The following is a 26,558-nucleotide window of genomic DNA, read 5'->3' on the forward strand; positions in this document are numbered from 1 at the left end:
AAAATAGAAGAGAGGGTTGTTAATTTAAGAGTTTGAACTTGTGATAATTTCACAATGTTTGATTTTATGCTTTACATGTTTTGCTTATGCCAAAGTGAAAGAAAAGAAAATGGTTTAATAATTAACGAATTCCTCTAATGTGTATAATTATTTCAAACGTTTCAACTTAAACTTCGTGTATGTTTTGAATATGCAAGAGTGAAAGGAATGAAAATGGTTTGTTTATTAAACTAGTAAATGAAAATAAAATATTAAGGCAAGGGAATATGTTTCTTTAACATTTCCTAAAATTTATCAAAACAAAAAACAACCGAAGTTGGTTCCTTAATCCATTCTAGCACAAAAAACAACCAAAGTTGGTTCCTTAAGCCATTCTAGCACAAAAAACAACCGAAGTTGGTTCCTTAATCCATTCTAGCACAAAAAACAACCGAAGTTGGTTCCTTAATCCATTCTAGCTAGGGCAGTGAATCGCTATCTTTCTCCTACAAATTCATTTCAATTTTCAATATACAAAGAAATTAATATTGATAAGCATTAAGCAAGAGAGGACTCCTCACAAAAGCCTTGTGGATGGCTTGTGGAAGGTGTAGTACGAGGTCCTAAAAAGGCATTTGTAAAGAAACACAACAATTCTCATGGTTATATCATGTGCGAACGAAGATACTGGAGCACGAGACCATGGCAATGCCTATGCATATTGAACACTATCAAATTCCAAGGGAGCCCTCGCGAGAGGTGTGGCATGAACTCAACTTGAAGCAGAAGCAAAAATATGTGGTATAATACCACTAATGAGGCCAATTATGTGACTCTTCCACTTCCACTTTTCTTCACTCAGAAGATGGCAACATGTTGAAGGGAAAGTACAATTAGGCATATCATAAGAACTATCCCTACGCTTTGTCTACTAATAAATTATGACAAAGTGCAATGAGTGGCCAAAAAAGAAAAAGGACAACTAGGGAACGAAAGGGAGGTTTAAAAACCAGAAAGGTGGTTGAGATGCCAAAAAGGGAGGTCAAAATGCCAAACAGGGCGATAGCAAGGCCACAAGGAGGATTGGGATGCTAAAAGAAAGGCCAATAGGAAAAAATGAGGATTGTGAGACCATATATTGAATTATAGGCTATAAGAAAAGTGGTGGGCCAAAATGGAGGTTGAATTGAGCAATGTAATCTATGGAAAAAAATAAAAGTAGAAAAAAAAATCATAAAAAATCTCATGTCTAGTTCAGGAAAAAATCCCATGTTTTGGGTAATAATGGAGGAAAACACCAAAGGTCATGTTACTAAAAATAATAAAATTAATGGAAGAATAAGGATGGGAAAATATACAACCAAAGGTAATTGAGGTGGACACATTAAGGACACATCTGCAACTCTAGGCTAAGAAGCTAAAGTAGGAAGGAAATTACCCTCAAGGCCCAAATAACCAAATAAAGGTATAACCAACATAGACCATGAAAACAAATAGCCAAATAAAAGTATAACCACCATAGACAATGAAAACAAATAACCGCATAAAGGTATAACCACCACAGACCATTAGCACACCATAGATGGCAAAGGGGAACTACTCCTAAATGAGGCCACATGCAACACAATGGAATGAGTCTACAATGGGCAATACTACCAATGTGGGTATTTGCAATGAGTGACAAAAAAGGAAAAAATTAATACCAAGACCATTGTAATTAGGAGGAAAACGCAATGTAGAGATATTGAAAGGCATCATCTGAGGATTCAAAAAAGGACGAAAGCTCAAGCATATAATGACCATGGGAAAACACCAGTCAAGGTGGAGTGTGTCATACATTCGTGGAATTTAAACAATTTATTGGAAAAAAGGAATATGTAAAGAGACAACCAAAGAAAAGGAGAAAAAGAGTTTATGAAAGAATTTTGGCAAATAAATTTGTATAGAAAACTAGGCTAATAACAATGATGGGAGGATACAAAACTTTTAAGAAAAAAATGGTGAGCCACTTCAATAACAAAGTATCGAGTGAAGAACAGGAGAAATGGGAGAGGAAAGAAGATTCCCCATTACACCTTCATGTAGTTAGTGTTCAATCACTATGAGAGAGGCCAAACAAGGATCTAAACACTAAACTACTCCACCACTCAATGAAATCAATAAAGAAAACAATGGAAAAACAAGAGAGCCAAAGGAAAACAAGGCAAAGGCCAAATACCCATTGAGGAGACATGGTAGAGTAAACTTGTAGAATATTACAATCATAAAAAAAAGGAAGGCGGGTAAATAAGGTCCATGAGAGATGACTTGAGCCATTTAAGGTCCAAGAATAAGATTATAAAAATTCAAATTTGAGCCACAAAGAGAGAGCTTACAAAAAGAAAAATTTGAGCCACAAAGAGCGGGCGGGATGATCTAGGTTGTTGAACTTGTGCTTGTTTCAAAAGTTTGATTTTGTGCTTCACATGTTTAACATTTGCGATAGTGAAAGAAAAGAAAAAGGTTCATTTACCTAAGTCTTCTCGTGTGAACCCCTTCAATGTGAACCCATTTAAATTAGTGCTGGAAAGTAAAATAAGGTGGCAAGGTAGAACAATTCATTCACATTCTCTCAAATATAACAAAACAATGTGTGATGCTTAACACATTACAACTAGTGAAGTCAATAGCTATTTGTTTCATTTAAATTCAATTTCACTTTTTAAGATAAAAGAAGCTAAGTTGTTAAAGGGATTACAAGAAAGGACTCCTCCCAAAAGGTCTCATTGGAGGACCTCCTTATAAGGTCCTACAAAAGCGTTTGTGGGTGTTGATCACACTATGCTCAAGCAATTTTGAACTTTCAAGACCCTTCTAAAATGGGGTCGGAAATGGGGTGGAGAAGATATAAGGCACCTTCTAAAAACCAACCCTATAAGACCTATCTACCTTCCTTAATGGACCAAATCAATAACAATTCCCTTCCTTTCAGACCAACCAACCTACAAGGTCTACAATATCTTCTCAAGTATACTCGTAATAAATGCATGCTCCTATAACTTGGAACATGGAGGAATCTAACTTAGAAAGGGTGGGATCAAGTATGATTAACTTCTACCTTAGGCAAGTGATTCCATGAGCTGCCTTACTAGAAAGCTCTTAATTAAGACTGCCTTATATTTTGCGGAAGATAATGTTCATGGCCTCTACTTTTTGTACTTGATGGATTGTCAAACTTTTCTTTTTATATGATGCATGCTAGCTACTTGAGTAAGGACGACTCCTAAAAGTTCCTATTACAGGCCCAAGGAAAAAGAACTATGAGGTCCTATCCTAGGAAAGTATACAAGGTCCTACAAAAATGTTTATGTGCGAGAAACAAACAAGGTTTAGAGGGCGGATCATGTACAAGAGAAGCTTGATATGTCATCTTGTGCAACCATGTGTTAAGCTCAAATTTTTTGAAGCAAATATTTAAGAAAAGGGTCAAAGCATTTGTGACCCAAAAAAAACAAAAAAGGGCAAGAAAACTTAAACCAAAGAATTTGAAGTGGCTACAAGGAGTGACAAGGACGACTCAAAGCGAGAAATAAAAACTAGAGGGGCTTACCCTTGAGACATGAAGGTCTATAATATCTTCTCAACCATACTTGCGATGGATGCATGCTCCTAAAACTTGGAACATGGAGGAATCTAAGCAAGAAAGGGTGAGCTCAAATATAATTAACTTGGGCTCAAGTATGATTAACTTCTAGCTTAGGCAAGTGATTCCATGAGCTACCCTACTAGAGAAGGATTAATTAAGACCACCTTGTCTTTTGCAAAAGATAATTTTCATGGCTTCTACTTTTTGCACTTGATGGCTTGTATTTTGCGGAAGATAATGTTCATGGCCTCTACTTTCTGCACTTGATGGCTTGTCAAACTTTTCTTTTTATGTGATGCATGTTAGCTACTTGAGTAAGGACGGTTTATAAAATTTCCTACTAGAGACCCATGAAAAACGAACTATGAGGTCCTATCCTCCAAAAGAGTACAAGGTCCTACAAAAACGGTTTAGAGGGCGGATCATGTACAAGAGAATCTAGATATGTCATCTTGTGCAACCATGTGTTAAGCTCAATTTTTTTGAGCAAATACTTAAGAAAGGGGTCAAAGCATTTGTGACCACAAAAAACAAAAAAGGCAAGAAAACTTATACCAAAGAAATTGAAGTGGCTACAAGGAGTGACAAGGATGACTCGAGAGGGGCTTACCCTTGAGACATGAAGGTCAATAGATGTTGAAGGAAGCATCAAACAAAAGACAAAAGTAAGGCTTCACACACAGGAATCATGCATGCACTATGAAGTGTAAGGGGGATAAAATAGCAAATAAAGCTACTTGCAAAATAGAGGTGATATGACAAAGTAGACTTGCCAAGATGCTCAGTTTGGGGGAATTAATAATGACAAGACGATGTAATCTCACCCATTTGACTTTTATGAGCATGAAGGCACCACTATAATAGAAAGGAGATTGCCAAGCTGCTCAATTGCGTGGACTTGAGGATGAAAAAGGAAAGAGGGAGAGACATGTTGCATCAAATGGTTGTTCTTTAGAAGTGGGAAAATTATAATGAGAAGGTTAGGGAAAATAAAGAACATTTATTAGGGAATGGCCATGTTGCAACAAAGGGTTCTCTTTTAGAAGTAGGAAAAGAGAAGGTTAGGGGAAAATAAAGAGAATTTATTAGGGAATGCCCATGTTGCAACAAAGGGTTCTTTTTTAGAAGTGGAAAAAATTTCAAGAGAGAAGGTCAGGGGAAAATAAAGAACATTTATTAGGGAATGGCTATATAAGGATAAGTGATTGCAAAATTGCATTGCACGGTGTCTTTAGGAAACGACAAAGTTGGCTAAAAGATAGTTAAACAAAAGGAAATGTAGTGCATCCAGGGGAGCTTGGGGAAGACATGGTCCTCAAACAACCGCAAATAAGAGGGCCTCTTAACCAAGAGGACCTTAAAAAAGTTCAAGATGAAACCACTGACTAAATAAGGAGAGAGGTGGGGAGGTGAATTCTTCCTTATGTGAACCTGCTTGGCATGTTTATACTAATGCATGAAAGTAAATGTACAAAAGTAATTGTGTAAGGGAGAGGAGATGTATATCTTCACATTCATTTATGTGACCCTACTTAGCATGTTTATACTAATGCATGAAAGTAAATGTACAAAAGTAATTGTGTAAGGGAGAGGAGATGTATATCTTCACATTCAATTATGTGGCCCTGCTTAGCATGTTTATACTAATGCATGAAAGTAAATGTGTAAGGGAGAGGAGATGTATATCTTCACATTCATTTATGTGAACCTACTTAGCATGTTTATACTAATGCATGAAAGTAAATGTACAAAAGTAAAAGTGTAAGGGAGAGGAGATGTATATCTTCACATTCATTTAAATAACGAACAAAATCTTCATTTTGCAAACTATACATTATTAAATTGTGAAAACAAGTAGAGGAAAGATGGGTTATTTCAAGCCAGCGTGCAACAATTAGAAAATAATCAATCAAAATAGTAAGCATATACCAATAAAATAAACAAAAAGCTAAATAATCAAAATAGTACATATAGCCATAAAATAAACAAAAGGCTAAGGACAAGGTGTGCATATGGGGTAAACTCTATAAATTTTGTGCAAGAAAATGAAATGCTACACTAGATTAAAAATTAAACTCAGCATGACATCCATAATAATTAGAAATTAGCTAGTTTTCAACTAAAGGAATTAGAACGAAGCCGTACTGAAACTAATCAAATATTTAATAATAACTAACACCTTAGTTTTCTTTTGAAAAAAATAGGTTCATGCATCAATACAACAATAACATTTGATTAAAGAGATGATTAGATCGGCTACATTTGATTAAAAAGAAGTCGGCTAATAAACACAGAGCGGTGCCAAAAAAAACCGAAGGGACATCATATCCAACGTGTGAGTTGATTCAAATCCCGATGCTGAGGTGCACTGATATAATATTTAATTTCAAGAAGAAGAAAAAACCAAATACCTAAGGGACTTCATATCCACTGGATATTTGACATGGATTCCTCATCCGCCCCTCCGTCTTCTACTGCATTTTCTTACATTTCCGGCGGAAAATTCAAAACCCCAACCAGCTTCTTCACCATGGGAGGAAGCAAAGAGAGGTAGAATCGAACCACCACACCAATAACTGAGGCCACCACACCATTAAATCCGGAAGCTGGGAGACCATCCAGAGGCTTCATTGGAAAATCTCATCAGAAATTCACCCTTAACATAGCTATCTAGTACAAATTTAACACAAAAAACTTCTTTCGTGGTTACCCCATTGTATCAGAGACAGGGCAGCTGAGCTTCTCACCTTTCATTCATCGTTGCCTTCTCACCTCGTTCATCGTTGCGCTCTCACCTCGAAGGATGAAACATGTGAAATCGAGAAGCGCTGGAATGGTCCTGCCACAAAAATCCCAGAGTGAAGCTGGGGCACAAATCGGCACAAAATGCAAGATGATATTTAACATCTCTATTAAAAATGCATCCATATATCGTGCGGATAGATACAACTGACAGGTACGATTAGACAGCTCCGTTCTGTTTTTAACACGGATCGTGCAAAATGCATTAACTAGAACCAGAACAACATCACACCTAGTCGACACGCTTCTGGAGGCAGCAGACTGGACACCAGTTGGCCGGCATGGGAACCCTTTCACGTATTGAAAATTAAATGCTCTGCATCCAACGGCTCCCGATGCAAACATTAAATATTACATCCGAACGAGAAAAGCAAACATGGGTAACCCCGAAAAAGCCAAAAAACTTGCTACGACTACAAGAAAAAAGCAAGCCAATATAAAAGCATCGCTAATAATAACCCCAAAAAACAAAAAGCTAACGTAAAAGCATTGATCAATTCAATTGCAATCATGATTATAAGTATAAATAAATAAATAAACAACTTCTTTTCAGATAGAAAATCAAGATATATTATATTAAGGAAATATAATGAGCAGGTACATATAGAGCCAAAACACATAAGTCCGCTGATACAGGCCTGTAACATGAACCATATGAGGATATCCAGAGAAAAACAAAACATAACCAAGATAAGCTTCCAAAAAGATGTGGAAGAAGTTCCGCATGGTGCAACAATTAAACTATATAAGAAGAAGAGATAGATCCAGATAAATGAAAACATAAAGAGCGGAGCCAAAATTATTCAAGCCTGTTGAAGCATTGCAGATATAACAACCAGCGTAGAGGCAATGGGGGACTTGGAATCCTGGAAGATGCAAGCATTCCTCCACTTCCAAAGACACCAACACGTGATGATAAAAAGAGATCTCCATTCTGGACGCTGGGCACTCCACCACATGAAACCCTCCTGTACAGAAGAGAAAACCTGGTGAGGAAAACCATGAGAAACAGAGAGATCATACCATATTTGCGCCGTTGCTGGGCAGTGGAAGAACATGTGGGCATTGGTTTCTGAAGCCTGGCAGCACATGACACATCGGCCTGGACCAGCCCATCCCTTTCGCTGGAGCACCTCCCATGTGAGGTTCCGATTGGAGAACAACAACCACGAAAATAATATTGCCTTGAGCGGGCCTGTGGCTTTCCAAAATTTCGCTGGGAAAAAAGGAGAGGGTCTTGGCTGAAGGTTTTCCAATGCGACTTCATATAAATCCTTGACGCGAACTGGCTGTGTTGAAGTCGGCGCTGACCATACCAATGCATCTTTGGACCCTGTCTTTTTAATGCCCTTTTCATTGAAATGCTTGACCGCCGCATCCCAAATCTGTCGCATAGAGAGAGGGAGACGAAGGACCTCGGCATCCTTCCATATTGGCGAAGTAGAGGACCAAGACTGAATCAGAGAATTCCATGTGAAGTGACCCCTTGTTTGCAGAAACGAGATGAGATCAGGAGAGAGCATTTTTTCCAAGCCAAAAACCGTGGAGTCGAGCCCAATTAGTATGCTGGAACCAGTTGTGATGCGCCATCGTAGAAAGAGAAAGAAGAGATCCTGTACCTTTCTAAAGCCGCGCCAGATGGATGATCCTCTTCCCGAGCCCAGAGATCTCTTCCTGTACCAGTAAACTAAGGGCTTGCCTTTTAAGTATTTTTGATTAATAATAGAGCTCCATTTGCCTTCTCCACTGATGCCTTTATGGATGGAATTACAGAGGAGGGCCTTGCCAAATGACCGCATGTGTAAGAGACCCCACCCGCCAGATTTCTTCGGCCGAGAGATAGCTTCCATCTTCACAAGGTGGATCTTGGAACCATGTGAACGCCCACTCCATAGGAACTTTGCAGATATTGAGATCATTTTCCTGACAGTAGAAGCGGGCAAAAAATACAGATGAGCCCAGTAAACCGCAAGTTGTGAAAGAACAGATTTAACCAGTATAAGTCTGCCTCCCAAGGATAAAAATCTCATCTCCCATCTCGAAATTTTGTTATAAAACCGATCGATCAGCCAAGACCAGTCCTGTATGCGATTCCCTTTAGGCTTGAGAAAGAAGCCCAAGTATTTGAAGCCATCTTTAATTGAAGCCAAATTTATACCAAATAAATCTGCAATCCATAGCGATAATTCCATATTTGAATCGTTGTGATACAGAAATGATTTGGACTTATTGATGATCAGGCCCGTTGCAGCTTGAAATTTCTGAAAGATACCGTGAAGGCATAACCAGCTAGATTTAGAGAGCATGGCAAATAAAAGAATGTCATCAACAAATAGATTGTGAGAGAGAGAGATATTTTTGCATATCTTGATCGGGGCACATCGTTGATCGGCAACCGCTTTGTTAATCTGTGAGCTGAGGGAGTTCATAACCAGGATGAAGAGAAGTGGGGAGAGAGGACAGCCTTGGCGCAGTCCTCTCTCAGCCTGAAAAAAAGGTGAAGGAGAGCCATTTATGATGACTGAGTATTGAACGTTCTCTACGCAGGCCATCACCCAATTTATTCCTTGAGACCTCAGACCTATCTTTGCCAGGAGGATACGAAGGAACCCCCAATCCACACAATCATAAGCCTTCTCCAAATCAACCTTCAGAATAGCAGCATCAATGTTTTTGGTTGAGACAGAGAAAAGACACTCCTGAGTCGAGGCAACTGCATCTAGAATGCTCCTGTGTTTTAAAAAGGCATGTTGATCCCTGGAAATGAAAGAGTTGAGGATCGGTTTCAGTCTTTCTGCTATAATCTTTGAGATGATTTTAAAGAGAATATTACATAGTGCTATTGGCCTGTAGTCAGCAAACGACTCAGACCGATCCTTTTTGGGAATAAGCGCAATGAATGTAGCTGTGAGGGCGCTGTTTATATTCCCCGACATACGGGAGGCATCCACCATCCCCAGCAAATCATTGTTGAACAAGTCATAGAAATGGATGAAGAATTCGATCGGCCAACCATCCGGCCCAGGACTTTTGTCCTTTTGAAACTTTTTTATAACTCCATGAAGCTCCTCGGCAGAGATAGGCTTGAAAAAATCTTCATTGGCTGCATCATCAAACATAGTCGGGATCTGTTCAATCATCTCAAAAACATCATTTATCTCATTTGGCCGCCGCTTATACTGCTTGTGGAAAAACCTTGAGGCCTCCATCATGATATCCTGTTGGGAATATAAGAAGCCTCCATTTTCATCTTCGATCTTCCAGATCGAGTTCCTGTGCCTCCTCGCATTGGCAAAGTTATGGAAAAACTTTGTATTGCGGTCGCCCTCCTTAAGCCAGGTCGCCCTGCTTTTGAGCCTCCAGGAAAGCTCTTCTTTTAGCAGCAAATCTTGTTTCATTTTCTCACAAGTTCTGATATGATTTTTCTGATCGAAAGACAAAAAATCGATGGATGCTGAAGCAGCTAGACTTAATTCTTTTTTAATATCATCGAGCATCTGTTTATCCTTCGCCCGCTTTTTAATTATCCAGTCCTTGGCCGCCCCCCTGAGCAGTTGAATCTTTTCACGGAAAGTAGAGAAAGAGTTCCTCTCTGACTGTTTTAATTCCGACCATTTTTTTGTTATAAGTTCATTGAAGGACTCATCTGAGAGAAAGATTCTGTTAAATTTGAATGAGTAACCCAATTTATAATCCGGGTCCCGCCATTCAAGGAAGATGGGGCGATGATCAGATGTATAATCGTTTCCTGTGCTAGCGATCGACATACCCCATTGCTCAATAATACTAACCTTGATGATGAAACGATCTAGACGCTTAGCAATGTACGCCCGACCAACTCTGTTGTTATTCCATGTTGGAACCATCTTGGGAGGAATAACATCGACGAGATTCCTATTTAGGAATTCCAAGCGAAGACTGTCAGCAATAGGGTCGATCTTCCTGCAAATGCCCCAACTTTCATTAGAGTTCAGGGTAACATTAAGGTCCCCAGCAATCAATAAAGATTCAATGTCCAGGATGTCCGATGCCAGCAGCAGATCCCAGAAAGAGGATTTGTTCCTATAAGGCGCATAGATATTTAGAATATTGATGTTCTTGGGACGACCTCTGACCGAAGCTTCGATTAGGATACCTGCACAACATTTGTAGGCTTTAGCTTTGACCCATGCCGGATCCCATAAAACTGCCAATCCTCCGGACAATCCATCGGCATCTGAAGCAACCATATACCAGGACGGAAACATTCTCCTGAAGTAAGCTATTGAAACCGTACTTGAGTGCATTGTTTCCTGAATGAAAATGATTTGAGAACGAGCAGTTAGAAATATCTCTTTTAGCGCCAAGAATTTTGGGGCGGCACCCAAACCCCTGATATTTAGTGAAGTCAGGAAGGTCATTTGGATGGCTGTCCAGCCATACATGCTCTAAGAGGCTGATGGGGAGAAGATTCGGAGATTGGGACTTCAACAAGAGAGAGGTTTGTAATGCCAAATTCTGTAGCAATGGTCCTACCTCTAAAATGACGGGAATCCCCTTTTTTCTTTTTCCGAACAGTGATGTTCTTAGCAGATTCGGGACTGATGGAGGGAAAAGAGGGCTTATGGATGGTCAAAGGCTCGAGGATCGGTGGGTTCCTCTGGAGGAGAAAGTCTATGTCACTGTCGGATTTGTTTACCGGAGATTCTGTCGGGGAGTTAAATGGCGTAGGAGTGGGCATGGGCTCCTTGCCACGAGAAAGACCAGAAGGGGGCGTAACCGATGACGGAGTTGATGAGCTAAGCATAATAGGATGTGTTCCCACCACAAAATCACCTTTTTCCATAGGTGATGGAGAGGGCACCAGAATGTCTTCTGGAGGCTCAGGAATAATAGGGCATTCCAGAACCGGAAGGTTCGCATCATCAAATTGTTCTTGGGGGAGGATAGGAGAATGTGAAGAGGCCTTGTTCTGAGAAGACACATGAATAGGAGGGCCATCCGAATCATCTGATCCTGCTGCTACAGCTGATATGCGTCCCCTGTGGATAGGACGGCGGATTATTTTCCGGGATTTTTGAAGCCTGCAGTTATTGATGACATGGCCTGTGCGATGACAAAGAGAACAACGAAAGGGAATACCCCAGTAATCTAATCTTTGGCATATCGAAGAGCCCTCCCAAGAAATCTCTATGTGCTCCAGATAACCACCTTTATAGGGCTTTTCAATCAGGATCCATGCGATCCTTTTGTCTTTCTCCCCCTGACCCATGGATCAACATAGATAGATTTACCAATCGAGTTACCGATCTCCATGAGAGTTTCTGCAGACCATAGTTCCAATGGAAGGTTGGGAAGCTTGACCCAAATCATACAGTTTGATGGCGTGTTTTTGAGTGGATCAAAGCCCATATACCATCTGGACAAAGACAAGAAGCTCCTTCCGAAGACCCAAGGTTTGTTGAGAATCATTTCTAGATCTGGAATTTTCAAAAGGAAAGGAAAACCAATCTTTCATCAGTCGAGAAATGACTGGAGCATATCCAATCAGAGGGAGCCACTTAGATGTTAACCATGCTCTCATATCAACCTCTGACATTTCCGGGAAGTGCCATTTCCCGACGAGAGCAAACTTCTGGAGGCTGTGAATACGATCGGACAAGGTCGCACCGGAAATATGAACTGCCTTAGGAGGAGGAATGGTTTTGACCGGGTTCCATGACTTCTTGGAGCGTACTCCCTCACCATGTTCTATATCACCTTTTGGGGAGACAGATGTCTTTATGTCTGGAGCCCTCACCGGCTGGACCGGTGTGGCAACGGCCTGATATGAGGAGTGAATCATTTCATCCACCGTGGCCTGCCAGCTCGGATTTAGGACAGCCGATTCACGTGCTTTTTCTGCCTCAATAGCAGCCGAGAAGAGAGCCCGCGTGGCCGGGGAATCGCTGTCATCCGACATTAATGAGACAGATAGAATGCTAAGATGGAGACAGGCAAGTGGTACTAGCAAACAACAAATAAGCCTGGATGACAAGATCCCGAGAGGGAAAAACTATAGCAAAAAGTACAGAGGAGAGAATTCCAGAAGATCATGTCAGGATTGCTAGATTTAGATTTATTGTAAATCCTGGGCCAAAGTACCAACACCCCGGAAAAGAAAACTATAAGGACAAGAGGAAGTGCAATTCTAGGATCATCTAGAATTAATAGATTGGCAGACGATATCAGATACCACCGTCAATTAGTCAATTTACCTTGGATCGAGAGACTTCTGAATCACATGAGATGGGACTTACTGCAGTGAGGTGGACTAGAGGAGTAAATGATCCACTCAGTGACCGGAATTCACATTTGAATCAGGAAACCGGTGACTGACCGGCGAAAAGTTCCGGCGAGAATGCTACCCCAGAACCCTGAGCGCCAATGGGGTTCGATCAGGGCTCTAACCAGAAATCTGTGGTGAGGAACAGGGCCAGATTTTAAATAATTTACAGACCAAAAGGTCTATGCTGCTGGCTGGCCGTTGCAATCAAAACAACAGCAGTAAACATGGATTATACACCACCATCTCCCTATTCGAAAACGAAGGTCTTGACAGGGACTGTAGACGAAGAATGATGCTTTGAATCTATTTAAGAATGCTTTTAACATTTTTTACCAGACTAAAGAGAAATTTTCCACCCCCCTGTTCAGGAATAAAACTGATAACGAAACAGACCATCCACGATTGAAGAATTTCTGGGAGAGGAGGCCGCGAGCACGCCCGAGACGGAGAGCCAAGGCAAGGCACCGATACCAGCATCACCATGAAGGACAGGAACAGAAGGGTGGCGGAACAGAAAGGTGGCGAGATAGGCCTCCAGCCTGTGAGGCTGGAGGAGGAAACCGAGTAGACTCCTTTGTTGAGGATTAAATAACAAAAACGAGTGTTGAGACTTTCCGCCAGATGTCCAGAGTCATGCAAGATCGATGAGACTAAGCTGTGCCACATTCCAGCAGGTGGCCATGTTCCGACACGACGAGAGAGCCTTAGCAGGTTGACGGACGCTATTGGATGAAAGACGACCACCGGACCATGTTCCTAGAGCTATTGGATGGAAGACTGTCTTCCGGACCAGGTGCTAGGATTTCCGCCGGATGTCCGGTTCATGCAAGAAAGGAGAGTGCCACGTTCAAGGCTGATGGGTGCCTCCGGTTGGAGGATGGGCTTCAGAAGCTTTAGTTATTGGTTGAAGCCTTCCTAAGGTGATCCCATGGCTTCACTGGTTGAAATCAACAGCTGGCTGGTAGTGAGAGGCTCCTCCGTCTCGACGCGCTTACATGCTTTTTGTTTGTATCATATTTGTTATATAATATTTTTTAAACATGTGCTGTATTTTATTTATGGTAAGTGTTTAAAATGAGTAATGTTATCCCTTTATTTATAGAGGGATTTTTTTTTAGAGTATTTATCTCAATTATTATGCTCGTTTAGAATTTTTTTATTTATATTACAATATTTTTAAATAATTTAAAATAAATTTTATTATTAATTATTAATTTATTAAAAATAATATGTTCTAAAATATAATTTAGATTTAATAAAAATATTTTTTTTTACAATTATTTAAAATATTTAATTATAAAATATTTTAAAATACATATTTATCACTTAAAAATAATAAATAAGTTAATTAAAATGTTATAATAATTTATTTATTTTTTATCAAAAAGATTATTAATATATGAATATGACATAATTTTATAATATTTTTTATATATAATTCATTAAAAAATTTGACAAAATTGTAATATAAACATTAAATACATTATTTAAATCTCATTTTTTATTATCATTTTTTTTTCTAAAGAAGAAATACATTGAATATAAATTAATATAAAAGATAGATTTTAATCATTGAGATAATGGTATCTATATTAATATCAAATAATAATGTTTATGTTATTGTGATTATAATAATGATAATTCATGTGGATTGAGATCAAAATTAGTTTATTTAGTTTTTAAAAGGTAAAGATTATTTAAATTTCTTTAACATTTAGTTTTTAAAAGTGAAAGTTTATTTAAAATCATTAAAATCTTGTTTTTATGTTTAAAAAGTTGTAAGAGAAGCATTCCAAGATTATTATACCTTTGTAGGCTTGGGAAGCTAGAAAGGTAAATGAGTTTTGATTTGAGAGAGTGATGTTTGTCTTAGACCATCACAAAGATGACAAATTATTACATCTTCCCAATGCCCATTGTAGTTATGTAGCTCATGGGAGTTGGTTCTTGTTTTGGTAATGTTGATTTCTTTTGTATTCTAGTTAGAATTAAAAGGTATTTTTGATATTTTAGAATCTAGTTGACTACTTCCTTGTAATATGTTGCCTTCCTTCTAATGTCTAACTCTTCATTGCACCACAAATCCTCTTTAAATTTAGGTATAACGATATTTTTAATATTGTCGATATGTGTAGGATGATGTCCTCATATATTCCCTAATTATAAAATGCTTGCATCTTGATGGCATCATTGCTTGAGGTGTTGGTGGTAATGGATAGAGTTGAAAACAATTTTGGGGAGTCTCTTATCATCCATGTTGTTTATCTTGTTCATGTACATTAGGTACTTGACCATGGTTGATCTATAAACTATCATGGATATTCCATTAGATAGTTCATCAAAACAGATATGTTACTTAAATCTAAATCTATACTATGAAGGGTTAAACTTAATTCCTTTAGATTCGAGATCCCTTATTACCAATTTTGTTGTTTTCTTTCCAGAATGAAAAAACACTTTCAATTAATTGATAAAGAGAAAGTACATTGGTCGAAGAGTAAAACTTCTCACTGTCATCCATATGAAAACTAATAGACTTTTACCATCAGTCTTGTGCAGAGATACATTGAGCTACCTTCATGCAATAATAAGATAATTAATAATAATAAAATATAGAGGACTTTTACCATCAATCCTGTAGAGAGATACATTGAGCTACCTTCATGCAATAATTAGATAATTAATAAAAAAAACATAGGAGAGTAAACCCATAGAAAAAACACGGAAGGAGTCCTCTCATGAACCAATCTGATGAAGTGCAGTATGTCTCTTCCCCTGTAGAAAAACCAGGATAAAAAAGTTGCTCCAGAGATAGTGATCAGGTGATCAATATTTAGCTCAAAATAAAAGTGCTTGGAATCGCTCAAAACCTGAACGAATGTGTCCGTCTCGGCAATATGATCCCAACGCAACTCGTTTCACTCAAAACAAAGCTCGTATGAGGAAGATATCACGTTCTGTCCACTTTTCCAAATAAAGGAATTTTGTAGCAAAATAGAAGTATAGTCACTGCACAGTCAGCAGTCCGTACTGCTGACATGGCAGGACTGGGCAAGTCAGCGGTCTGGTCAACGACTAATGGAGTCTCACCAAGTGGTGCATTGTGGTTGGTCGACGTTGTGGTGATTTGGCTCGATTTCATTGGTTGGAGGAAGGACCATTGAGAAGGGGACATGTGGCAAGCCCGAAGGCCGCCATGTGTCCTCCCCAAAGGTCTGACATATCGGCGTGCAGTGGTAAAATTTTTATGGCGATCCGGGGAGTCGAACACGTGACTTGCACTACACAATGCCCACATCTTACCATTATATCGTGCTAGAAGTTCTTACAAACACTCAGAACCAGAGCCAGTGAAAACCATAACTGTTGGCATTTATTGCCACCATGTGACCACTACCACGAAAACCGGAGGCCGACGGTTGGCATTAAATGTGCTAATCACGGTTAACCCCAAATTAATCTGAGATTATCCACTAATTAATGCGTAGTTAGCTTGGCGGCATTTTTGGAGGTCCCTTAAAATTTGGCGCTAACTCCAAATTTAGTGAAGTTAACTGGAGTTCCTCTAGTTTTAGTGGAGTTTTCCTAGGGGAAACTATTTTTTCCATAACTATTGCAATTGTTTACCAAATTGGGCTATGGAAAAGGTATTCCTAGATGATTTTGATGTTTTGAGCACATTAAGTAGGTTTCAGGAGCAGTAGAGAATTGTAAACAACACTTTTTTCCATTTTGAGTTAATACAAAGGCCTAAGCCATGGAAGCTGGACCAAGGAGATGTAGCCCAGGAGGGGTGAACTCCTTCATCAAAACATTGTGTTAAGTGTTCATTTTGATGGTTTGTTGTACATTTGTTTGTAGTTGTCCATCACTTTACTTTCATGCTATTTTAATCCTGAATTTGACATAGAACTTGACAAATTTACCTGTTACATTCACAAACACCATAAAGGAAACCTATGCACATGAAGCAAATGATAAGCAATTGTTTTTAATTATGAAGTTGAAATTAACACAGCAAAACTAACATTCAACAACAGATCAAGTTGGTATCACAACAAACGTTATTTGCTTGATTTCTTGAGTTTTGCGCAAGTAGTTTTAATGGTTGCAAATTTATGATGCTTACAAGGTTAAAGTTGCAGAGAGGAGAAGGGAAACTATTCGTTGCAAATCTTGAGGTAATGCCCAAAAGAAGGAGAGCCACAAGGCCACAATCTCCACCCAAAGTTTCAATCCCAGCTGCATTTGAAGCACCTCAAGTTTTACCATCAATTGATATTGAGGAGGTACAAGCAGTACCAGAAGATGAGCTTGAATCCAAAGCCATCATGTCTAGAGAAAGAGATAATGAAGGTCTTTTAGAAGAGGAAGCATTCAAGAAAGCTTTCTATGACTTAATTTACATGGTTAGAATCCTCTTTGAAGAGAGGAATACTAGAATGGCTAGGGAGAGTTCTAAGTCCCCACATGGAGAGGGAAACTCAGAAGATAAAAAAGATGAAAAGAAGGATTCAAAGGGTAATGGAGGAAATCCTCCTCCATCTCCACCATCTTCATCATCTTCCTCATCATCTTCATCATCCTCATCATCACAAATAGCATCATCTTCCACTTCCACCACAAAAATTGTTCATACTCATTCAAAAAACCCAAAAGAAAAAACTCCCTTACTCAAATTGGACATTAAGTTTAAACTTCCCATTTACAATGGTGAGGTCAATGCAGAAAAGTTATACAATTGGATTAAACAATTGGAGGTTCATTGCAGAATTTAGAACCTTCAAGAAGATGACATAAAGATCTAGTTGGCTTCATTGAGGCTAAAAGGAGTAGCACTAGTTTGGTGGGAAGCAAAGACTCAAGAGGAAATGCGAATTCATGGTAAGATATCCATTTCTTGGGTTGAATTTGTTTCTTCAATTAAAAGGCAGTTTTATCCTTTAGCCTATATGCAAAAATCCATTATGAGTTGGCAAAATTTTAAGCAACTCAAGGGCCAAACAGTTCAAGACTATACCTAGGAGTTTAGGAAAAGGGCTTTGTTGTTAGGAGTAAACTTGAATTCCCAAGATACTCTCTTGAAATATATTGGGGGTTTACATTCCTACTTAAAACACACTATCCTTATGTTCAATCCAAGCAATTTAGATGAGGTATGTGTGCAAGCCATGCACCTTGAAGCAAGAGGAAAGAACATTCAAGAAGAGGGTAGTAAGAAGAAGCCATTCAAGGGTAAGGAGAAAGAGAAGGGTGGAAAATGGAAAGGAAAGAAGAATGCAAGTGTGAAGAAAGAAGGGGAGAAAACTATATGCCAACATTGTTCCAAAGCGGGGCATGATGAAACCCACTATTGGAAATTACATCCCGAACTAAGGCCTAAGAAACCAAATAATAAGGGAAAACAAAAGATGACTGCTACCACACAACATGATCTTGGATCTGATTCTGGTGATGAGACCAAGATTTCAGCCATGGTCACAAAAGGAAAAGAATCTATAGCAAGTACTAGTTCCTCACATAGTCACAACAACACTCCAAATGAAGAATCAAGGATAGAGTTGTTCCATGTAAGGGTAATTTCAAATCATACAAAGATTGATGCATTATTTGATAGTGGGTCACAATCGAACTTAATTTCATAAGACTTGGTAAAAAAACTTAACCTTGAAACTGTACCTCATCATAATCCATATCCCTTGGGTTGGATAGTTAATAATGCAAATTTACATGTTACAAGGAAATGCTTATTTAGGTTTGCCATTACTAAAAAATTCATTGATGAAGTTGAGTTAGATGTAGTTCCTTGACGTCTCAGGAATTATTTTGGGAAGCCCATATTTGTATGATAGGAAAGCGGCATTTTATCACCATGAGAACAAATATCTTTTGCTCAAGGATGGAATGGATTATATTGTGAGAGCCCATCGCAAAAAGTTAAACATTTCTTTGGTTAATGTAGGGCAGATGAAGAGACTAGTAAATGCAAGTAAAAATTTTGTGCTTCTCATGATCAAGAAAAAGAATGATATTGATTATGAATCTTTTGAAGGTTGTGATGATAAGTTAAAATCTGATTTGTTTGATGTGGTAAGCAAGCATGGCGAGATGTTTTAGGAACCAAAGGGGTTACCTCCCAAGAGGGGAATTCAACATGAGATACAGCTGTAGCAGGATGTTCCACTTCCAAACATTGGCATGTATCGCATGTCGATCATGGAGAGCATGGAAATCAAGAAAAAAAATCAAGAATTATTGAACAAAGGTATCATACGCCCATATACTTCGCCATGTGGTTCACCCATTGTTTTGGTGCCAAAGAAGGACAAGACTTGGCGCATGTGTGTGGATTTTCGTGCACTGAATAAGATAACGATAAAGAATCATTATCCACTCCCAAGAATTGATGATTTGCTTGATCAATTGAGGTATGCAAAGTATTTCACTAAGTTAGACTTACAAAGTGGTTATCATCAAGTTAGAATAGCTGAAGAGGACATTTGGAAAACTACATTTAAAACTAAACAAGGATTGTTTGAGTGGCTTGTTATGCCTTTCAGTCTTACAAATGCTCTAGCTACTTTCATGAGAGTTATGGATGATGTATTGAGACCATTTCTAGATGATTTTGTCATTGTTTACTTACATGATATTCACATATTCAACAAATCCAGAGATAAACATGTCATGCATGTGAACAAAGTACTTGATGTCTTGAGAAAAGAACAATTATTTTTAAAGATGTCTAAGTGTGAATTTGGCAAGACTTATTTAGTATATTTGGGACACATTGTTGGAGGAGGTGATCTGAAGATAGACCCCTCTAAGGTTGAGGTCATTGCGAATTGGTGCAAGTCCAATACAATTACAGAGGTAAGAAGCTTTCTTGGGGCAGCACAATATTGGAGGAAATTTATTGCTATTTTTTCTTCCATTACAGCTCCACTACATGCATTGAATAGTATCAAGAAAGTCTTCCATTGGGGAGATGTACAGCAGAAAGCATTTTATGCTTTAAAATAAAATATCAGTTCAACACTGGTATTGGCTCTTCCGGATCTTAGACACCCATTTGAGATTCAAACGAATGCTAGTGATTACGCCATGGGAGCATTTCTTATGCAGCATGGTAAGCCCATTTCATTTCATTCTGAAATTTTTAATGGTGTTGAAACTAACTATCCCATTTATGACAAAGAACTTTACACATTGGTACAAAGTGTTAAAAAAATGGGAACACTACTCGATGGGGAAGGAGACCATTATCCATACCGACCATCAACCATTGCAGTACTTACAGTCACATTCAAAGTTGCAGCAATCACAACACTTTAGGTGGATGGGTTTTCTACAACAATTTCATTTGGTTATCAATTACAAAAAGGGAATCTACAATAAGGTAGATGATATGATTTCTAGGCCTATTGTAAATTCATCTGTTGTACTCAAGCACAATTATGTTTTACATGAAAGTTACATTGAGCAATATGCATATGATAATGACTTTCAAGATGTGTATGCAAGCTTGAGGTAAGGAAACCAAATTGAAGAGTTAGATTACCATGTACATAACAGTTTGTTGTATCACTTGGGCAAGTTATGTATTTCACAGGGAGAAAGAAACAATATCATAACGGAGGCACACACTTCATTGATTGCTTGACACTTTGGTGTAGGCAAGACAGTAGAAAAACTCCAAAGGTATTGTTATTGGCCACGCATGTTTGATAATGTATCTCATTTCATTAGAGGATGTTCTTTGTGTGCAATAAGTAAGCCTAGTAATAGGAAACTAGGATTGTACACTCCACTTTCGGTACCTTCACGTCTATGGGAGAATATCTCAATGGATTTTGTAGGAGGTCTTCCATTGTCAAGGAAAGGTCATGATTACTTGTATGTAGTTGTAGACAGGTTCAGTAAGATGTGTATTCTAACGCCATGTAAAAAGAAAATTACAGCTGAACAAACAACTCATCTTTTCTTTCAAAATATTTGGGTTCATTTTGGTCTTCCTACTTCCATTGTAAGTGATCGAGATTCTCGATTTGTTGGGAATTTTTGGTCAAATTTGTGGGACATGATGGACACTAAGTTGAAGAAGAGTACAACCTTTCATCCACAAATAGATGGACAAACCGAGGTGGTCAACAGGACAGTCATTCATCTTCTTAGAGGATATTGCAGCAAACATCCCAAGTTGTGGGATGAACAATTGCATTACATACAACATGCATACAACAGGGCAAAACATTCTTCCACAAACACATCGCCATTTGAGGCATGTTTTGGGTACTTGCCAAGATCACCATTGGACTTCATCTTTGAGAAAGATGTCGCCATTGATGGTCATAGCGACATCGATAAGGCAAGGAAGTTCATTGAGAAAATTCAGTTGATACATCACACAGTGCAAGAACAACTTGAAAAAAGTCAAAGCAACTACAAGGCAAGGTATGAAAAACACTGTGTCGATCGTAAATTTCAAGTTGGAGATGAATTTTGGTTATATATTAGTAAAGACAGACTTTAAAGGGAATGTAAAAAGCTGAAGCCAATCCGTTATGGTCCTTTTAAAATTCTAGAAAAGATTGGTAACAATTCATTTAAGCTTGATTTGCCTCCTTAAATGCAAATATACTCTGTTGTTAATGTTGATAATTTGAGATTGTTTGAGCCTCCTTTGATTGATGATTAAGGAGAGCATGTTCAGCTACCATTAATAGAAGATTTCTCGCCAAAATATCTTGATGAACTTCAACAAGATCTCATACTTGACAGAAGAACCAGAACTTCAAAGAGAGGGACCGCCAAATACCTTCGAGTGGGACCCAAGGGACAAAATCCTTCTAAAGCCAAATGGATGCAGATCGAGAAGTTGAGGGAGTTGTACCCTCACCTATTGAACAAGTGATAGTATATTTTGGGGTCCAAAAGGCTTCCAGTGGGGAGGAATGATCAGTATTTAGCTCAAAAATCAAAGTTCTCAGACTCACTCAAAACCTGAACGACCGGGTCCACCTAGGCGATACGATCCCAAAGCAATTCGTTTCACTCAAAACAGAGCTTGTGTGAGGAAGATATCGTGTTCTGTCTGCTTTGCCAAACAAAAGAATTTTGCAAAAAAAAAGTACAGTCATTGCACAGTCATCATTATGTACTGCTGATGTGGTAGGTGACTGGACAGGTCAACGGTTTGGTCAATGACTAATGGATTTTTTCCAAGTGGCACGTTGTGGTTGGTCGACGGTGTGGTGATTTGGCTTGATTTCATTGGTTGGAGGAAGGACCAATGAGAAGGGGACATGTGGCAAGCCCGAAGGTCGCCACGTGTCCCTCCCCAAAGGTCCGGCATATCGGTGCACAGTGGTAATTTATGGCAGGTCAGGGAGTCGAACCCATGACCTGCACTACACAATTCCCACGTCTTACCAGTATACCACGCTAGAAGTTCTTACAATACTATGGTTTGAGATTGTATTTTTTATGATATGACTTGGCAATTGGGGGGAGGAGAGGGCCAAACCCACGGCCCAGCCCCCTCCCATGTGACCAAACACTTAGAACCAAAGCCAACACAAACCATAGCCATTGTCATTTACCGCCACCATGTGACCAATACTACGAATATTGGAGGTTGACTGTTGGCATTAAATGCGCTTAATGCGCTAATCACGGTTAACCCTTAATTAATATGAGATTATCCACTAATTAATGCGCAGTTAACATGGCAGAATTTTTAGCGGTCCCCTAAAATTTGGCGCTAACTCCATATTTAGTGGAGTTAACTGGAGTTCCTATAGTTTTAGTGGAGTTTTCCTAGGGGAAACTATTTTTGCCATAACTTTTGCAATGTTCAACCAAATTGGCTCAAAAAAAGGCATTCCTAGATGATTTTGATGTTCTAAGCACATTGAAGCAGGTTTCAGGAGCAGTAGAGCATTGTAAACACCACTTTTTTCCATTTTGAGCTAATATAGAGGCCCAAGCCATGGAAGCTGGAGCAAGGAGATGTAGCCCAGGACGGGTGAACTCCTTCATCAAAACATTGTTTTAAGTGTTCATTTTGATAGTTTGCGGTACATTTGTTTGTTGTTGTTCATAACTTTACTTTCATGCTATTTTTCTCATGAATTTGACATAAAAATTGACAAATTTACCTATTACATTCACAAACACCATAAAGGAAACCTATGCACATGAAGCAAATGATAAGTAATTGTTTTTAATTCCAAAGTTGAAATTAGCACAGCAAAACTAACATTCAACAACAGATCAGACAGAAAGCATATTAAAAATAGGTGACCCAAAATTCAAGATATCTTCATAGAAAATTAGAGTTGAATGTGTCTCACCCTCTGCAAAAACCATTGTAAAAAAAAAACTGAAAATAAAGAAAAGCCATTTTATTTATGTATGCAATAAATTAGATGTGAAAAATAAAGAAACGTAATCACAATCACTCACAAACCACAATGAACACCAATTATGCTCTGGAAAACCCTTTCAAAAGAAAAACCATTCGAAAGGTGAGCCTACTATGTTCTCTTTTATCTGGAATTGAAATAATGCAAGTGCAAAGGAGAAGACAAAATTTATGTAGTTACCTGAGACCTGTGGCCCTTAGGCTATTACGAAATGTAAACCCTCTCGATTGCACTCTCTCTGTCCCTCTCACTGTCTCTATCCACTCTGATCTACTATGCTCTATTGTGGAACACAATGCAAGAAAAAATAATGGAACCCCTTTTTATTCTAGTAGTATGATCGTAACACAACCCAATAGCCAACTAGGGATCAAGTTTGAATCCTTTAACACTTAACTGGAGTTACAACTTTAGCCCTTCTCGGGTCTTCTTCATAGTGTCTATGTGGCTAACACCTTTTGCATGAGTAACCGAAGCTAATGTGGCAACCTATTGAATTATGGTGGTCAATCAGAATAGATCAACTTCTGGGAGACATAAATTTTTCGTATGAACTTTGATTGGCATGATTCTTGCTTCATTAGAAAGATCTTCGAGTGTAGAATAGTGCCAAAGGGTATGACTCTGCTACAAAAAATGATACTCCCCTCAAAAAAATAAAAAAGAATAATAATAATAATAATAATAAATGAATAAATAATTAATAATTAATAATAATAATAATAAAGCATTTAGGGCTACAAACTAGCCGAAAAGTTTCAAACATCATTCTCTAAATTGGGTCTCACTACTAAAACTATTATTCTAAGTTAATTTCTTCAATTTTTCCACTTCAAAAGCATTGATATGGATGACAAATAATATAATGATTCATTCTTGAATAATGGCCATGCAGCTAATGGAGGAAATTCTCACTTCTATGAGGAGGATAGGATATGGTGTATTTATTTTGATATTTAAGATAATAAATATAAAATTATTTTGGATTTGTTATATCCTTCTCCAAGATTCTTTAGAGATATTGCATTCCCATACTTCACAACCATATAAGATAAAAAGAATTATGAGAGTATTAAATAACATATTTTTCTTACCTACAACTAAAGGTATGCTAATTTACACTTATTTTCAATCTTATATAAACTTTCCACCCTCCATTTATCATTTTTTCAACACTATAATTCCAATTGAACTAATGATGAATATTGATTCTAAGATATTTGCATATAACCTTTGATTATAGGATTTGAATATCATAACCTTTGTTTTGTTCATCTTCACAGTGATATCCATACTAGAGTAGAATTCCTTGAGGATTTTTAGATGATTATTGAGATCATAGGGATTATGTGCCATAAGAACAACATCATTGTCATAAGTAAGAAGGATGATGACTAGACCAATGAAAGTCAATCCTATACACTCAACTTCTTCTAACCAACATTTTAACTTATCAATGTAAATGCCAAAGAGAATATGGGATAGGAGACAACCTTTCTTGACTACTATATTACAATTAGTTTCTTCCAACCACCTTATAGTGTTCCTAAGCTTAGCAATGACACTTTCATATAGCCTTACAACAAGAACTCACAACTCATAAGGAATTTTTTAACTCTTCTAATTTATTCAGAAAGTTAGTTCTATTAGATCATTTTTGGGATTCAACTGCGTTACGTAAGTCATTCAAACGTATGACCATTTCCATGAGAGGTAGTCGTAACTGACTAATTTCTCATGATTTTTGAATAGTTCACTTAGCACTCATTGCATCGGGTGATGCTCACAGGGGTGAAGAAGTGGGATTGAAACTAGTGAAATGTGGAGAACGAATCACATAGCATCAATCATCACTTCCGGGGCTTGCACCCGGTAACCAGGACTTCCCAGGAGGTCACCCATCCCAGAACTCCTCTGGCTCAAGCGCGCTTAACTGTGGAGTTTTCCCCACAATCAAGCCCACTTAGCTTGCTACCCCATTTGCAAAACCTTAGCAAGTATTGTGCCTCATGAACCATTCAAGTAGAGATCCCTTGACTCTTTTTGAATTTAAGTATGGGGGATTACGCAGTGCATTATATTAGATCATTTTTGGGATTCAACTGCATTACGTAAGTCATTCAAACATATGACCATTTCCATGAGAGGTAGTCGTAACTGACTAATTTCTCATGATTTTTGAATAGTTCACTTAGCACTCATTGCATCGGGTGATGCTCACAGGGGTGAAGAAGTGGGATTGAAACTAGTGAAATGTGGAGAACGAATCACATAGCATCAATCATCACTTCCGGGGCTTGCACCCGGTAACCAGGACTTCCCAGGAGGTCACCCATCCCAGAACTCCTCTGGCTCAAGCGCGCTTAACTGTGGAGTTTTCCCCACAATCAAGCCCACTTAGCTTGCTACCCCATTTGTAAAATCTCAAAAACAAAAAAGGAGTTTAATTTTGTTCCTAAACCATATGTACATGATCTTTAATTATCATTGAAGCAAAAAAGGGAAAATAAAATAAATAATAATGAAATTCCATTATTGTTTCTAGCACAATGGAGTATTATATGGTAATGTCATGCAAATGGTCCTAAACACTCCAAAATGTGAAACCACAAACACTCATTGTTCATGTATTAGTGACTTGTCAAACTAAAAATTGTCCTTGCTTCCCAAAGAAAACTATGGATCTAGAACTTTGAAATTAAAAATAAATAAATAAATAAAATCATAATTGTGGTATGCAAAATAGTTCAGATGATCTGTCAACTTCAACACTAAATATCACCTCATGATTTGATTGGGGAACCTATTCATAAGCTTCTTGAGACTAGTAATAAAAATAATAATCATAGAATTAAATATATTGAAGCAACTTAGACTAGTAGGATCTATGCATTTATATTTAATTGTAATCTAGATAGGCATTGTAATGATTTGTTAAGTGTTACCGATGGCCAAGCACCCTCAAGCAATTTGGAGAAATAAAATAAATATTTTTCAAATTGAATAATATTTAAAACATGCATTCTCTAAATTTCCCTACAAAATAGAGATAGATATCTCTAAACATTTACCCTATAAAATAGATTTCAAAATCTAAAAAACATGTATTCTATAAAGTATTATAAAATATTGATATTTATGTAAGGACCATGTATTTCATGTTTTGGTTTATTTTTATAAAATCAAGGTTGAAACTTTATGTTCCTTTACCCGGTCTTTCACCATTTTTGAGCCACCTAAATTTAAAATTCCTTCCTAATATTGACAAGCATGGCCATTCAAGAAAAATGAGAGCTCATGAGTGAACACAAATTGAAAACAAAGAACTTCAACAAAATAAAAAATTCAAGCAAAGAAATGATTCAAGTGAATTAAAATTAGATAACGTCATATGAATCAAGAAAATCATTGTTCTTCC

Source organism: Pinus tabuliformis, chromosome 1_1, assembly GCF_031772625.1.
Source record: "Pinus tabuliformis cultivar Carrire ecotype Pingquan chromosome 1_1, CPIR1, whole genome shotgun sequence".
In the NCBI taxonomy this organism is placed as follows: Eukaryota; Viridiplantae; Streptophyta; class Pinopsida; order Pinales; family Pinaceae; genus Pinus; species Pinus tabuliformis.